The sequence below is a fragment of the Pelophylax lessonae genome (assembly GCF_965119305.1).
Source record: "Pelophylax lessonae genome assembly, chromosome: 2".
In the NCBI taxonomy this organism is placed as follows: domain Eukaryota; kingdom Metazoa; phylum Chordata; class Amphibia; order Anura; family Ranidae; genus Pelophylax; species Pelophylax lessonae.
This window is the reverse complement of record NC_138769.1, coordinates 266,741,969-266,755,863: the sequence shown is the minus strand read 5'-3', so window position 1 is coordinate 266,755,863 and position 13,895 is coordinate 266,741,969. Positions and strand designations below refer to the sequence as shown.

The 13,895-nt window shown below is 50.0% G+C and overlaps 1 protein-coding gene across 1 annotated transcript in view; it reads left to right on the top strand.

Annotated features, from left to right (window-relative positions):
- The window catches only part of MDM4 (MDM4 regulator of p53), a 143,610-nt gene that overhangs the window by 66,851 nt on the left and 62,864 nt on the right, over positions 1 to 13,895 (top strand). The gene's annotated exons all lie outside the window — the stretch shown is intronic.

Here is a 13,895-nt window from a genome sequence, read left to right as displayed (position 1 = left end):
TTTCTGCCTAGAGAAGGAGTAGACCTAGGTTTCCTGCTGGGAGTCAGTTTTTTTTTTTATTCTTTTCAGAATATTTTCTTTTATTTCTCTTTACTCACTTGCTAGCTAGTGTTCGGGGAAAAATTTCCGGGTGATCTACAAGCAACGATGGTGGCTGAGGCTTTGTACTGGATTTTCTAGTTCCTTATGGTCCCCCCAGTCTGGCCTACGAGCGTGACCAGGTTATAGTTCCGACCTAAGCCTAGCCACGATGGTGCCTCCTTGTCCGGAGGGGGACGAGCATGTGAGCAGATGCCTCGTCTGTACGCAACGACCTGGAACGCCCTGAGGCGCAGCATACCCCTTAGCTGGCAGCACCCCCGATTCGGGTGGGAGGCAGTCTGCCAGGAGCAGAGCCCACCCGGTCAATGGTATGGTGAGTAACTGTGCCCCCCTTGCCCCTGCTGGCCTTGGGGGGGATGTGGGCTCTCCCCTAGGGATAATAGGATCTGGTCTGCTTGGTGCCTGGTCTGTGGGTCCTTCCCTCTCCCTGTCCCTGCGGGGGCTGTGTGTCTGTAATGCTGTCGCTCGGGGGGGGTCATGGTACCTTGGGCTTGCTGGTCCCTGTTGTGGTTACTGAGGCCTTCATATGTCGGTCCCTAGCAGCATGGTGCGCCATGGGCACCGCCATCTTAGGTGTAGGCAATGGAATTTTTTCCCCATAGACTTGTATGGGACAGCCATTTTCCCTGAAGCTTCCTGTTGTTTTATATGGGCATCCATCTTTGTGTAGCCCTGGTGCTATACTTGGCAGTGTATCCCTATCAGGCGACATCACTTCCTGTGTGGTCATTTCCTGCTGCTGAGCCGAGGTCACTTCCTGCTTCTCTCTCCATGCTGTGGAAGATTCAGGAGGCTGTGTGTTTGAGGTGGTAAAGTATTGAGGGTCCCTGCGGGCATATCCTTGCACTTTCTGCTATCAGTTTGGTTTAAAGGGGCTCCCTGCAGAATGCTGTTATCGGTGGTGGATAGAGCGATCAGTGTTCTTAAAGCTACAGTACTCCGTTTTTTGCAGTTTTCACTATTGAGTCCCAAACTGGAATTTCACCCTCAGACCCACTCTGTGCAACTCCCAGACAGTCCGGATTGCAGTCACTGGCCACGATTTCAGCTACCCTGGAAAGCCTGGCCACTAAAGTTTGATTTAGTCATGAAAAAGGTTGATGCCCGTAAACTGCAACTGCCTTCTCCCTCTGTGGAGGTGTCCTCTGATTCAGAGTAGGGCTGAACGATAGTCGATGTACTATCGACTATCGTGCAGCAGGGGTGGGCGATATTCGCATCGCCGAGGATGCAATATTAATGAGGCAGGGAGAAGTTGGGACTCGGGGAGGAGGACTCACAGTTCAGCGCCAGTTCGGGACTCGGAGAGGAGGACTCACAGTTCAGCACCAGCGGTGAGCAGCGTGTGCTGTGAGCAGCTGCACAGCCAACCAATCACGTGTGCCTGCACACCTGATTGGTTCGCTCGGTGCTGCTACTCGCGGCGTGATTGGCTCACAGGCTGTGTTCTTCTACCGGCTCCTACAATCCACCACTGAGTCCCGAGAGTAACTGCCTAATCCAGATTCCACATCCACACTGTCACTGAGAGTCTATCCCTCCCTAGTGCTGCCTGGTCTGCTAGTATATATTATATACAGTATACCATTATTAACCCTGGCTGTATCTGACTTCAATTATAATAAGAAGAAGGCTGTGCTGCTGCTGCCTTCACTACTCGAGTCCAGTCCATGTGCATGATTTCCATCCCAGCATCTCAGTAAAATTAATCCTGGCTGTCCCAGTGTCAGTGCAGTAACACAATCAGAAGAAGGCTGCTGCAATACTCATCCCATGTTGATCCCTCTACAGTAACATTAAGGTAATTGTTGACTTTTTAGCCTGGATTGACGGGTCCCTCAATATCGCAATATATATATAGTTGAAAAAAAAAATATCGCAATATATTTTTTTTTCCAATATCGTGCAGGCCTAATTCAGAGGCTTATGTGGTTGCTCCGGATGCTCCCCTTCCTGAGGGGTCACTGTCCTCAGATGGTGAAGAGGACCTGTCTTCTTCAGCTGCAGCACGGAAACGCAATTTGGTGGAAGCCCTGATTATTTCAGTGCGGGATACTTTAAAATTGGCTGATGAGCCCACGCCGGTAGGGACGTGGTTGGCTTTTGGATCTCAGAAGTCTCCAAATCTGACAGGGTTTTCCCTTGTCCTGACCCTTCTCACAATATTGTGAATGACCAATGGCAGCGCGTTAAGCACGTGTTAGTGGTGCCAAAAAGCTTTAAACGCCACTATCCTTTTTGCTGAAAAGTTTTCCAACCGTTGGACGGTGCCACCTAAAGTGAACCATCCTGTTTCCAGATTAAACAAATCTCTTGTGCCTGATGAGGATCCCCCAGTTTTTTCGGATCCAGTGGACAGGTGGGTGGAATCCATTTCCCGCCGTATTCACGTTGTTTGGCGGGTTCCATTTTTAAACCGGTTTTTATGTCTGCACTTCTGGAGGTGCTAAGAAACCCCTAGGGCAAGTCCAAGGGCGGTCAGTCCGGTGCTGCAGACAAGTCCTCTTCAGCATGAAGGGGCGCCCTCACCTGTCTGCGCTTCTTTCAGGAACCCTGGACTTCCTTTATTCAGGACGAATGGGTTCGCAAACTGGTTTGTTCTGGGTACAAGATCGATTTCTGGTCCAGGCCAGGAGACAGGTTTTTTCAGTCAAATCTTCACCTGTCTCCGGAGCGTTTTGAAGGATCTGCGTGAGGCTGTGTGAGATCTCCTGACTCAAGGGGTGATCGTGCCAGTTCCCCAACAGGACCGCTTTCAAGGTTTCTATTCAAACCTTTTCACTGTGCCCAGAAAGGAGGGCACATTGCATCCAATCCTGGACCTCAAGGCTCTGAACCGCTTTGGAGTGCATGGAGTCCATTCGGTTGGTGGTGGCATCTTTGAATCAAGGGGATTTTCTGGCTTCCCATTGATCTCAAAGATGAGTATCTCCACGTCCCCATATTCAAGGGACATCAGCGATTCCTCCACTTCGCGGTGGCAGAGGAGCACTTTCAATTCGTGGCGTTACCCTTTGGTCTCGCCTCGGCTCCAAGAGTTTTTACCAAGGTCCTAGCCCCTGTGCTGGCCTTGTTGTGTCGACAAGGTATCTCCATTGTGGGGTATCTGGACAATCTCCTGTTCTGAGCAGTTTCTCATTCAGCTCTGCTGGAAAACTTCTCCATCACCATTCAGACCCTTCAGGACTTCGGGTAGACAATCAATGTCACCAAATCAGCCCTGACCCTGTCTGTGCGGGTCACCTATCTGGGGCTGATCCTCGACTCTGCTCTGGTAAGGGTCTTCCTTCCCTTGGACAAGCTTCAGAAGTTGCAAAGGGCGGTCCAGTTGCTGATGGAGGACGATCAGTCCTTCTTGCGGGCTTGCATGAGGGCCCTGGGTCTGATGGTCTCGATCTTCGAAGCAGTCCCGTTTGCTCAATCCCACTCGAGACAGCTGCAGAAAGAGATTCTGTCAAAATGGAACAGAGATCCTCGGTCATTGGACCAGAAGATTCAGTTGAGCCATGTCATGAAGTCTGCTCTCTGGTGGATCCAGTCACTTCTCCTGTGCCATGGCAAGTCATTCCTGCCGGTGTTTTGGACGGTGGTCACCACGGACGCCAGCCTATCAGGCTGGGGTGGAGTGCTGGGGAAGCTCTGTGCTCAGGGGACTTGGGCGTCGGAAGAGTCTTCTTGCCTGCTTCATTGGACGAGCCGGCTACATGGCTCTCCGGTTCGGGTCTAGTCAGACAAAGCCACGGCCGTGGCTTACATCAATCATCAAGGGGGCACCAGGATTGCCTTGGCGGCCAAGGAGGTGGCCGAGATTCTGGTATGGGTGGAACAGAATTTTCCGGCTCTTTCCACAGTCCACATCCTGAGTGTGGAGTTTTGGCAAGCAGATTACCTGAGTCATCAGGTGTTGGATCAGGGGGAGTGGTACCTGCATCTGGAGGTGTTTCATCTCCTGTGTGTCCGGTGGGGGACCCTGGACGTGGACCTGTTTGTGTCTCGCCTCAACAGGAAAGTTCGGAGGTTTGTGGCCAGGTCTTGGGATCCTCTGGCCGACACTACAGTCTCTCTGGTGGCTCCTTGGAGTCAGGATCGCCTGATCTATGCCTTCCCTCCGCTCGTTCTCCTGCCAAGGTTTCTTCACAGGGTGGCGATGGAAGGCATTCCGGTCGTTCTGGTGGCACCAGACTGGCCTCGGCGGTCTTGGTACTCAGAGCTGGTAAAAATGGTCGTGGATCCTCCACGGCGTCTTCCTTTGTGGCAAGATCTACTATCTCAAGGACCGATCTTCCATCCTGCTTTACGGTCGCTGGCTTTAATGGCCTGGCTGTTGAAAGCATGGTGTTGAGGGATAGACGTCTTTCTGATTCGGTGATTCCTACCCTTTTGAAGGCCAGGAAATCGACATCTAGGAAGATCCATCATCGTACGTGGAAATTAACCATGTCTTGGTGTGAATTGCTGCAGCTGCACCCTCGATTGTGTTCTATAGCTAGGGTTTTGGCCTTTTTACAAAAAGTGGTTGAGCAGCGCTTGGCGTTGGGTACTATCAAGAGCCAGGTTTTCGGCCTTGGCGATTTGCTTCCAACGTCCATTGGCTACTCCTAGTTGGATTTGCACCTTCGTTCAGGGGGTGCGTCATCTGGCCCCTCCAAGGAGATCCCCGTTACCTCTGTGGGATCTTAATCTTGTTTTGTCTGTTCCTCAAAAGCCTCCTTTTGAGAATATTAGGGAGATTTCTCTTTCTTTGTCGCAGAAGGTTGTTTTCCCAGTGGCTTTTACTTCTGCCCGCAGAGTCTGAGTTGGCGGCGTTGTCCTCTCCACCTTATTTGGTGGTCCACAGGGATAAAGTGGTCCTCTGACCTAATCCGTCTTTTCTTCCTAAGGTGGTGTTGCATTTTTTTTAATATAATCTTTATTTTAATTCACACAAATTTGACAGTACAACAAAGAAATGAAAGGGGGTAAGACCAAACCGAGCCAAACACATAAGAACGTAACAGCGGAAAAAGCCTAATTCTGGGATCAACTTGCATGGAAAATATATTGGCATAGTTATTACATGACATAGAGCAGGCCGTCGGCAGCAAAAAAAAGAAAACCTAGGCTAACAACGGGCGGCTACGGGTGTAGGACAGGTATACGATGTCAACCCGGGGGACCCCAGGTCAGGGCCCGCTCCCGGGGGAGGAGGGCAGAAATAGCCTCCAGCAAACCTCCCCCAATGCAGCATGCCCCTCCAGTCACGCCCTCGTCACCCAAGACGAGCGACCGGGGGGGGAGGGGGCAGCCACTGCCAATCTCTCGACGAGGAAGACCAGTCATTCTGCGAGCCACCACACACAGTGTGCGTAAGTGCCAGATATGCTGCCAATGGACCACCCGACAAGGTCATAGTGGTGCATCCCCTATCTTACATCAGAAGCATCGAGTTTAAAAAAGAAAGAGGGGAAAGGAGAAAAGGAAGATGGAGGTCCAGAATCGTACTTGATAGTGTCTTGGATTCTCCAGCCGCCGCGTTGTGCCATTGCCGTCTCCAGCATCATAGATGCATAAGGGGCACATGCCTTTGTTACTCCAAGTGAGGAGTAGAACGGGCCGCTAATTCATTATAATCTACCAAGGGATGGGTCAGCCAGCGTCAGCAAGGCCTAGTCTAAGCTTGAGGGCAACAGGGCTGGGTCGCTAACATAGTCAAGCCACGGTCTCCACATTATATCATTACGTTCCCAAACACCCCTACACTTGGCAATCCAGTCCTCCGCTTCCCTAATTTCATTCACCTTATGCGTCCAATCCAGTCTGCCTGGTACCTGCAACGGCCTCCAGTATATTGGAATCAATCTCCTAGCTGCATTGAGGAGGTGGGGCAGTATGCTTTGTCGGTAGAGACTAAGCGGCGTGCAGGGAACGTGCAGCAAGAAATGAAGGGGACTGAAGGGAACGTCTAGGTCTAAGATGGATTTGATCTGGTCCCTCACATCTTCCCAGAAGGGTGCAATAGCCGGGCAGTCCCACCACAGGTGCAGAAGGCTACCGTGTCCCCTGCAGCCCCTCAAGCAGGCGTCTGAGGTGGAGGGGTATATGCGAGCCAGGTCTGCAGGCACTCGGTACAAGCGCGTCACCTGCATTTTAGAGTCGACTGAACTCACGTGGGTAAGTCGGTATAAGTGGGTCAATTGGGTAGCAGAAAACTCTAGCCCCAGATCCCTCTCCCAGACACGAACATAGGTGGGTTTGAAGGTGGACGACGCCTCCCCTAGCAACTGATAGAGCTCCGATACCATGCGGGGGATGGGAGCATCCTGTATAAACAAACGCTCAAAGTGCTTAAGTGAGGAAGGCGGCCTAATGGAGGAACCATGAACCGTAAAAAAAGTGATGCAATTGTCTGTTTTTCCAAAAGTTCATAGGACAAACCGCCATGTCAGTCCCTTAAGCCCTTAAGGTAGCAGCCTTCCCCCCTCAATCAGCTTGCCGCAACTTTCCATCATCCACCCAGGGTCCAAAGAAGGCCATCTGCTCTCCCGGGGGGTGTGGGAGCCAAAGGTAACCCCCCCAAGGGGGGCCAACGGAGAGATGGTGTGGCCGATTTAGAAGCTGGTTCATCCGATCCCACAATTTAAGTATATGAATCGTGAAGGGAGAGGGATGTTCTGTCAATCCCCTATACTCTCAAGATAGCCACTGAGGGTAGGACAGATTTCTGCCCACCATATATTTCTCCATGTAGACTCAGAGTTTAGAATGGGTGTGGAAGACCAGTTCAAAATTCTCTGAAGGACAATCGCTCTATAGTACCGCTGAATGTCTGGTAGGCTCAAGCCCCCCAAGTGCTTCGGGCGCTTCAGAGCCGCTATGGCTATTTGCAAGCGTCTTGCTTTCCAGACAAACCCCGTAAGCATGCTAGTGAGCTGAGTAAAAAAAAAAAACTCAGTGGCAGGGGAACAGGTAGCATCTGCAGGTAAAACAGGACACGTGGGAGGTATTAATTTTAATTATATTTGCCCTTCCTAGCCAAGTGAAAGCCGTCTTCGTCCAGTGCAAAAGGTCTTGTTTAATGGCGCTCAGCAACCTAGGGTAGTTGGCCGCGTACAGGGTGTCGAAGCAGTCGGTGAGCTGAACGCCTAAATACTTCAGCGAGGAGGTGGCCCAAGAAAAAGGGAACGTGGCCCGGAGGGACACAGTCAGGGACGAGGGCAGGTGGATGGGAAGGATCTCAGACTTGGTAAGGTTAATTTTGAAATTCCTCCGAACCTCTCTAGTTCCCGCATCAGGACCGGCAAGGAGACCAGGGGGTCCGTAAGGTGGAACAGTACGTCGTCTGCATAAGCAGAGAGTTTGTTTCGTATTGCCAATCCTCATGCCTTGAATATCCACATTCTCTCACACTTTACACAAGAAAGGCTCAAGAACTAAAGAGAAGAGGTGAGAGCGGACACCACTGTCTGGTGCCTTTCCCGATTGGGAACCTGGTGGACAAACAGCCGTTCACGCAAACCTTTGTGCTAGGGCCAGCATAGAGTGCCATGATCCAAGTCAACATGTGGGGCCCCAAACCTAGGGAGTCCAACAACGCCCGCAGATAGTCCCAGTCTATGCGATCAAACCCTTTTTCTGCATCGGTCGATAAGATCAAGTAGGGTGGGAAGTCAGGATGGGTGTTAGCCCAGTGGATTAACTGCACTGCCCAGATAGCATTGTCCCTAGCCTCCGTACCGGTAATAAAACCGGTCTGATCAGGGTGAATGACCTGGGGCATTAGATGTTTCAACTGCTTCGCCAGCAAGGATATGGGGCAATAGCTCTGTGGGACTGTGGGATCCTTATTTTCCTTCGGGATCACCGTGATGTGTGCCATCAGTGCTTCCGAAGGAATCACCCCACCCGTGGCCTAAGAGTTAAAGTAGTTACACATAGGTCTCTGCAGGAGCGGAAAGAACAGTTTGTAGTATGCCTTAGTGTATCCGTCAGGGCCTGGGCTCTTACCATTGGACAGGAAGACAGGGATAGTACCGTGCTTTTCAATTCGGTCACTGTAATCGTTGATTCCTGGTCAGAGCGTTGGTCAGCAGTCAAGGGGGGAAAGTTATGATCAAAGAGTTATCTCTGGATCACATTCAGCTTAGCAGACCGAGCGTCTGTGGTGTCTGGACTGGTGAGATTATAAAGGTCAGCATAGTAGGCCCGGAACTGCTCTGCAATCTTCCGACAGCTTAAAAGCCAACGCACCCGAAGGGGATCGAAGTTTATATACGCACAATTGGACTCTCTTCTTACACAGGGCATGGGCCAACATCCGACCACATTTATTCCCCTGTTCATAAAATTCATGGGATATGTAGCATAGTTGAGAGCGGGTGAGACGGTCCAAGAGGTGGTAAAAAATTTCTCTAAGTTCGGTCAACGCGTCAGGGTCCCCTGTCTGAAGGGAAGACAGTACTCTTTGGAAGTCTGCCTGCCTCGTTCGCTTGACCTTGGTGCCGAGAGAAATAAACTCCCCTCTCACCACAGCCTTGTGGGCCTCCCACACCACCCCCTCACTCAAAGCATCCGACCCATTCTCCTCAAAGTAGCGGCGTAAGACCTCAGAGACTGGAGACCACCTGCGAGTCGTCCAATAGATTTTCATTCAGCCACCAAGACCAGGACCTGCGGGATCCGGTTGGCAGGGCAAGCTCCACTGTGACCGGTGTATGGTCTGAGATCGGGATGTTTTTTATGGACAACCGCTGCAGGCACTCCAGATTGGGATGGTCAACATGGATAACATCTATCCACGTGTAGACATCATGCATGGAGGAGTAATAGCTGAAGTCCCGCTCCGTGGGGTGCCGGACCCTCCAGGAGTCCACCAGGAGATGGGATTGTAAAGTCTTACGAAAATGATTGAGGAAGGCATACGAGTGGGATAACCAACCGTGGGAAGTATCTACCAAAGGATCAAAGCTGATATTAAAATCTCCCCCAACGATCAGCCAAGCCTCCCTGAATTCTGCCAAGCACTTGAGCGTCGCGTCTAGGAAAGTGAGCTCACCAGCATTAGGGGCTTAGACAGAGGCAAACGTAAACATCTTACCCAGAATGTTCCCCTTCTGGAACACATATCGACCCTGGGGGTCCACCAGATGGTCAGTGGGCTGAAAGGGGCAGGTCCTATTTATTGGTATGGCTGTGCCCTGCGACTTGCTGACCGGGGAGGGGCTCTGGTACCACTGATTAAAGAGATCCGTAGGCAGCTTTGGTAGAGACCGAGGGGTGAAGTGGGTCTCCTGCAAGAAGACCACCTGCACTTTAAGCTTCTTCAGCTCCCACCATAACCTACTACGTTTGTATGGGGAACATAGGCCACGTACATTGTATGATATTAACTTAAGCAACTCCATATGTTGTCCAGTAGACGGGGAAGGTTCCCACGAGACTGCTGGCATGGCATGGGCAGCATTGAGGACCACGCATCCAGGTGAACAGGCACGATGAAAGCAGGAAAGATGAAATAGGGAAAAAATAAGATGAAGGCAGTACATAAAACACATAAACAAAGCAAGCCACAAAAGGTGGCGAGGACATTCTAATCAAAAGGGAGAGAAGCTAGAGGCCATGCCCAGTGTGCCACCCCGGCCAGAGTGACACACTGGGTCACTACCCTGTGTCCCAAAAAGGGACATTACCCGTATAGGTATAGCCTACTGGGGGAACGTGAACCAACCACCGGGGGGAGAGGGGAAAAACAAAAGGGTATCTTCCCCGCACCCGCCAACCCAGCCATTGAATAAAGTGCTATATAACCAGGGGAGAGTCCAGTTCCATGTTAACAGCAGGGCGGCATTCAGGCCTCAGCCCCAAGTCGCGCCAGCAGGGGCAAAAAAAGGGGGGGGGGGGTTAGAAGGCCACAGTCGCACTCAGAGGTCAAGCAAAAAAAAAAAGGAAGGGGTACAGAAGACTTTTGCAGCGAAGCAATTAGGGTCTTGATGTGGAGGGGACAGGAAGAGGATCCTCGGCTGGACGTGGGTGACCTCGTCTGCGTTGTTTGCGTGAGACAGTCTGCCATGGCTGGGGGAGCTGTACCACCGGGAGATCTGGCAAGTTTCTTCAATCTAGGAAGTCCACAGGATCCAGGCCCAGGGTGGCTAAGAAATCTGGGAGGTCATCTTTAGTGCGTAGAGTAGCTTGCTTTCCATTCCTAGTAGCTTGCAGGTAGAAGGGAGAACCCCGGCGGTAGGTGAGGCCCTCGGCCTGGATAGCAGCCAGGAGTGGGCGGTGGGCCATGCGTTGCATGAGAGTGCGGCTTAATATGTCTTGATAGAAAAAGATGTGCACCATCAAAATCAAAGTAGGGCTTATTGCGCATTTTCTGCATAATACACTGTGTTTAAGGGTGTATTTATGTAGCTTGCAAATGACATCACACGGGTTATCTGCATCCTGCGAAGGGGGTCTCAAGGCCCTATGTGCTCTGTCAATCTCAATAGGGGCAGTACCTTGAGCCCCAGGATTTCCCTGAATAATTCCACCAGGGTTGGAATGATATCCTTTGGTGCCGTGGCCTCAGGGAGGCCACAAATACGAATGTTGCCCCTTCTACTGCGGTTCTCAGTCATCCAGCTGGCTCAGTAGGGCATCTATTCTCCTGTCTAGCTCCCCGCATCGTGCTTGGAGCTGAAAGATTACAGGAATAGTGTCATCAAAGCTCTGCTCTAGAGTCTCCAAACGGGTCCCCAGATGGGAAGTGTCAGTTTTATTCTGAGCAATGTCTTCCTTAAAAGCTGTCTCTACCCAGGTGATAAACCTGTCCAGGTCTGCTTTAGTTTGTAGGGCCCATATGTCTCCACAGATCTCCATCCTCCAGAACCTCTACCATTTCAGATTTCCCCCCCCTGCGACACCAGGGAGTGAGGGGAGGCTGGAGGGACCGAGGCAGTCACTGACCTTGGCGGAGAGAGCCCAGGCTCTGCACTCCATGTGGTACTCGCCGCGTGGTGGTGTGAGGCCGGCTCCGCCGGCGCCATCTTGGAGGCCTGCATCTCCCTGCTGCGAGTCTCAGGGAAGAAAGAAGGCTTGGAGCGATCGGGCCAGGGTGGCTGCGAGGCTGTCCGGCAGCGCTGGGACATGGTGTGAGTCATATGGGAGCCGAGGATCCCATGGATGCTGATGATTAAGCGGTGGCAGGTGCGGAGCTGAAGCTGCACACAGTCACCCGTCCATAGCCAGACCACGCCCCCTTTTTAAAAAACTGGTGTCGAATTTTCACCTGAATGAAGACATTGTGTTGCCTTTCTTATGTCCTAAGTCTAAACATCACAAGGAAGTTGCTTTTCACTCTCTGGATGTGGTTTGGCCGATAAGGGTTTATCTGACGGTTACTGAGTCCTTCAGGAAGTCGGACTCTCTCTTTCTCCTTCCGGACGGTCCTCGCAAAAGTTTGGCTGAGTTCGCTGGGACCATTTCAAGATGGATCAGGCAAACGGTTGTTCAGGCTTATTCGATCAAGGGTCAGGTTCCTCCTTTCCCTGTGAAGGCGCATTCTACTACTGCTGAGTGCCTCTTGGGCTTTTCGCCGTCAGGCCTCTGTTGTACAGGTTTGTAGGGCAGTGACTTGGTCGTTACAAGGTGGATTTGTTGGCTTCTTCGAATGCCTCTTTTGGCTGCAAGGTTTTGCAAGCTGCTGTTTCATAAGAGAATGTTTTTTTGTACTTCCCTTCGGGGTCTTATATCTGGGTGAGCGCCTGTTGTTTGGTTGAGTTTGATGTTGCCCGGTTGGCTACGTTTAGCCTTTTGGAGTTGACGTTACTGTTTGGCTGCGTTTTCCCACCCCTCATGCCTATACTGCTTTGGGACGTCCCACTTAGCTCATGGAGATGAGGCTGCATCTGTCAATGGACAATAGAGAAAATAAGATTTTTGTAAGATGTCACCGTAAAATCTTTTTTCTATGATGTTTGGGGTTGGTTTTGTTGTCTTCATTGCTTTTAAACTAAGCTGATGTGCTGGGTTGTGCAGTGGGGGTTTATGCCTGGAGGGACAGCTTTTCCTACCTAGACTACTCCTGATGGGAGGAGCTTAAACCTACTCAGCTCATAGAGATGAGGCTGCGTCTGTCGATGGACATCAGAGAAAAAGATTTTACGGTAAGATCTTACAAAAATCTTTTTTCACTCTAAGCTGCTTTTCTGATTTTTACTACAAATACCTCTCCCTCTTCTTCTCCATTACTTGGGAATTAGTGACTGTTTTGTTCAAAGAACATGGCTTTTAAAGCTGATAACATTGAGAGTTCTGTTCCGTGATCACAAATTTACAGGGATAGTGGACATCTACTGTATGTTCTCTTACTTACAATGACCAAATTAAGCATAGTGGGATCTAATGAAAGGTAAGTGTACAGTGCATCAGGAAAGTATTCACAGTGCTTCACTTTTTTCACATTTTCTTCTGTTGTACCCTCTTTCCAAAATGGATTTAATTCAGTTATTTTCTTTGAAATTCTACAAACAATACCCCTTAATGACAATGTGAAAGAAGTTTATTTGAAAACTTTGCAAGTTTATTAAAAATAAAAACATGAAAAAAAATCACATGTACATTTTTATGTATTCCACAATACTTTGCCCAGTACTTTATGAAGCACCTTTGTCACCAATTAGAGTCAAGTCTTTTTAAGTAAGATTCTACAAGCTTGTCACACCTATTTATGGGCAGTTTATCCCATTCTTCTTTGCAGGACCTCTCAAGCTCCATCAGTTTGTATGGAGTGCATCTGTGCACAGCAATTTTCAGATCTCTCCAGAAATGTTCAATAGGACGAAGACATTCAAAGAGTTGTCCTGTAGCCACTCCTTTGTTATATTGGCTGTGTGCTTAGGGTCTTTGTCCTGTTGGAAGATGAACCTTCGCCCCAGTCTGAGGTCCAATGCACTCTGGAGCAAGTTTTCATCCAAGGATGTCTCGGTACATTGCTGCATTTATCTATCCCTCGATCCTGATCAGTCTCCCAGTTCCTGCCACTGAAAAACATCCCCACAATATGATGCTGCCACCACCATGCTTCACTGTAGAGATGGTATTGGCTAGGTGATGCGCAGTGCCTGGTTTCCTCCAGACATGACGCTTGCCATTCAGGCCAAAGAGTTCAATCTTTGTTTCATCAGACCAGAGAATTTTGTTTCTAATGGCTTGAGAGTCCTTCAGGTACCTTTTGGCAAACTCCAGACATGCTGTCCTGTGCCTTTTACTGAGGAGTGTCTTCCCTCTGGCCACTCTGCCATACAGCTTTGATTGGTGGAGTGCTGCAGAGATGGTTGGAAGGTTCTCCTCTCTCCACAGAGTGACCATCGAGTTCTTGGTCACCTCCCTGACTAAGGTTTTTCTCCCCAGATCATTCACTTTGGCCAAGTGGCACACACTAGGAAGAGTCTTGGTGTTTCGAAACTAATTTATTTTATGTATGGTGGAAGCCACTGTGATTATTGGGACCTTCAATGCTGCAAAAATGTTTCTGTACCCTTGTACCTTTCCCTAGATGTGTGCCGCGATAAAATCCTGTCTCGGGGGTCAGACAATTCCTTGGACTTCATGGCTTGGTTTGTGCTCTGACATGTACTGTTACCTGTGGGACTTTATATAGTCAGGTGTGTGCCTTTCCAAATCCTGTCCAGTCAACTGAATTTACCACAGGAGGATTATCTCAAGGTTGATCAGTGGAAACAGGATGCACCTGCTCTCAATTTTGAGTGTCATGGAAAAGGCTGTGAATACTTTTATGTATTTTTTGATTTTATTATCTAGTATCTTTATAGTTG